We start from the raw sequence: 3,310 nt of genomic DNA, 5'->3' as shown, positions 1-3,310 counted from the left end.
GCCAACCTGAGCGCTGCAGGGTCAAGGTTAGAGTCACTCTTCAAAAATGCAATGTCATGAGAAAAAAATAAGGGAGGTTCTAGAATAAGAGAAACTGTAGTCACTACAAACAAGTGCAACGTGGGATCCTTGGTTACTTTCTGGTTAAGAAAAATATTTGGGGATGACGGGGAAGGGGGGGATTGTGTGACTACGATGATGTGCTTATAGAGGTCACTCTGGCAATGTTGGCTGGAGTGCGTGGGAATGAAACGTCATGTTGTCCATAACTGACTCTGAGATGGTTCAGTCAAAAAATATATAAACCAGACGCAGGGCACCAGTTCACTCGAGTTGACGGTCTGTGGGTGTTTGGGTGCAGTGTGTTCTGCTCTCAGGTACGTTCTGAAAGTTAAAGGCTCACAGACAACAGCATGGTGATTACCAGAGGGAAAGAGGATGGGGGAGGGAGGAGAGAGTAAAGGGGGGATAAATGGTGACAGGAGACTTGACTTGGGGTGGTATCTACACAGTACAATGTATAGATAATCCTATATAATAAAAGGCTAATATGCAAATCGACCGTACTGCTGAATGACCAGTTGCTATGACGCGCACTGACGACCACCAGGGGGCAAATGCTCAACACAGAAGCTGCCCCCTGGTGGTGAGTGCGCTCCCACAGGGAGAGCGCCGCTCAGCCAGAAACCAGGCTCATGGCTGGTGAGCGCAGTGGCGGTGGCGGGAGCCTCTCCTGCCTCCTCTGATTGCCGGCTTAGCCCCTCCGCAGTCGGACATCCCCGAGGGTTCCCGGACTGCGAGAGGGCACAGGATGGGCTGAGGGATCCCCCCAAGTGCATGAATTTTGTGCACTAGGCCTCTAGTATATTATAAAATGTATACATGAAACCCATATATTTTTATTAACCAATGTCACCCCAATAAATTCAATTAAAAATAATAATAAAAAAAGAAAGTTAAAGGCTGAGGCCCAGGGGTTTGGTGGGAGTTTCTCCAGCTTGGATCTCAAGGATGTCCATCAAAGGAAAAACCCATGGTTTTGTTTCTTCAACTGGAGGAAATTTGATGCAGCAAATACTTACTGAGGATCGTTCTGTGTGGAGGCCTCTGTGAAAGGCCGCAGGTCTGCGACCAGCTTGCACGTGCAGGCAAAATGCAGGTGCTGACCCGTGGCTCTGAGGGGCTAAGATTCTGCATCCCTAACCTGCTCCGGAGGTGCCCTGCTGCTGGCCAGTGCCCAAGCCTCGAGAAGCACATGTGCAGCCTGGTGGGGCCAGGGCTTGGTGGGTGGAGGTAGGTCAGAGCCGGGGCACTGCAGATCCGGGGAGCTGGAATCAGACCCCTGCTCAGGCATGTACAAGCCGTGAGGCCTGGGGAGGGCCTGGCTTCTCCAAGCCTTGTTGCCTCCTCTGTGGATAGGAGCTCATTACATTTCCCTCCCAGGAAGCTGTGGGGACATCTGTCAATTGCAGAACCTGGCAGAAGAGAAGGCTCTCCTGGGAGGAGCTCCTGCACCTCCCAGGGCCTGGAGAGACATGGGCTTTTATTCTGAGTCCCACATCCCTTCCTCCTCCTCCTCCCCCCGGCCCATCTGAGTTTTAGAAGGTGCGTCCTCCATGCCTACACCTGCCTGCACCAGCCTCTGGACCCTCCCGGCTCTCCCTCCGTATCTGTGGAAGCTTGAAGGTAAATGTTACTTTGGTTGCTGATCTAGGTGGAACAGCTCCCCCCACCGCTCCCCCTGGCCATGGAGATGGGGGTGGGGTGGGAACTGCCATGGGCGCGGAGCCCACTGAAGTAGTTGTGGAAGGCAGAACCATGGGCGCAGGGCTGCAGCTCAGGCTCGTGTCAGCCTCCTGCTAGTCTTACTCAGCTCCTGTAGATTTTGTTGAATAAATGCTTCTCAGTCTGTTGTAGCCCTTTGACCAATCCCTAGAGACGCTGAATGTAATCCTGACCAGCATGCATGTCAGATGTCCTCTATGGGGACAGTTGGGTTCCCTGAGCTCCCTGCACTGCCACCTGGAGGCCCCACTCCTCCTTGCTGTTCTTCACATGCTCCTGCTGCTTGCAATGCCTTCTCCACACACACCTGACTCACTTTTCAACCTCTTTTGGTGTCTGCTCAAATGCCGCCTTCCTGTAAACAAACAGCCCTTGCCAGCAGCCAGGTAAATTAAGAAAAAACATAAACATTAAAAATACGGCTTCAATTTAATATCCTTTCCAACACTGAATAAAACTATCAACCGTTTCCCGATTGTCTCTATACTTCTTTGTACTTGAAGTTCAGTAGAAACTTAAAAGGAGACCGTGTTTGCCAGGTCTGAGCGCAATCTGCACCAAGTTGTCCAGCTCTCCGGGGGGGGGGGGGGGGGGGCGGTGTCACGTATGACAGTGCCAGAGCCGACGGCATCCCTGCCTTCTTCCTGGGCTGCTTTCCCATCTGGAGCTCCTGTCCCCTGCTGACAAGCACACGGTCACCTGTTTATCGTCCCCACCACGTCAGGGCACGACCCCTGCCTTTGCAGTACCTCCTCCAGGACGCGGCCTGGCACAGCAGGGGTGCAGCGTTTGCTGAGTGGTGTAGAGCAGCGGTCTCCACACGGTGGTCCACGGAGCACTGGTGGTCCATGAGGTCCTAAAGGTTGGCGACCGCTGGTGTACAGGACACAGTCCGTGTACGCAGGGAGAAGCAGTCTTAGGAGCATGGCTCCTGTCATGTGTAAAGCTGTTCTCGGAGATCACCATGTGAGTGCATGTGGAAAGAGGGGGACAGCCACGGGGCTCAAAGCAGCCAAAGGCAGTGCTGTGGGGCGAGAAGTGGGGCGGCGGGAGAGCGGGAGCCAGCTGATAGCGGAAGGCTGAGCTGCAGGTGCAGAGATGGGGAGAAGGCCAGAGATGGTCACTCTGAAAAATGCCCTTTCATGTGTAAAGCTGTTCTCGGAGATCACCATGTGAGGACATATGAACGGGGGGGAGGGGGTTCCTGGTCCACTGTGCCCTCAACACCTGGCAGCGGTCTGGGATGAGCTGGGGAGGCACCCAGGACAATGGCACCTCTGCATCGCCCTCACAGGCCGAGGCCCGTGCTTTAGGTCTGGCAGCGAGTGTCTGCTCCCCCGTCGCGAGGAGATTGCCCCAGCAGCCACCCCCTGGCTCCGTGTAGTGAACACATGAGAAGGACAGGCGCCGGGACAGTCTGTTTTCAAACTCTCACAACAGCGCCAACACCTCCCACCCCTGCTGCACTGAGCAGTTCCCCGAGAGGCAGATTTTTATGCACACTGACAGTCATATCCAATACAAG

Source organism: Eptesicus fuscus, chromosome 3 (genome assembly GCF_027574615.1).
Source record: "Eptesicus fuscus isolate TK198812 chromosome 3, DD_ASM_mEF_20220401, whole genome shotgun sequence".
Taxonomy (NCBI): Eukaryota; Metazoa; Chordata; class Mammalia; order Chiroptera; family Vespertilionidae; genus Eptesicus; species Eptesicus fuscus.
Note: the sequence above shows the minus strand (reverse complement) of the source record.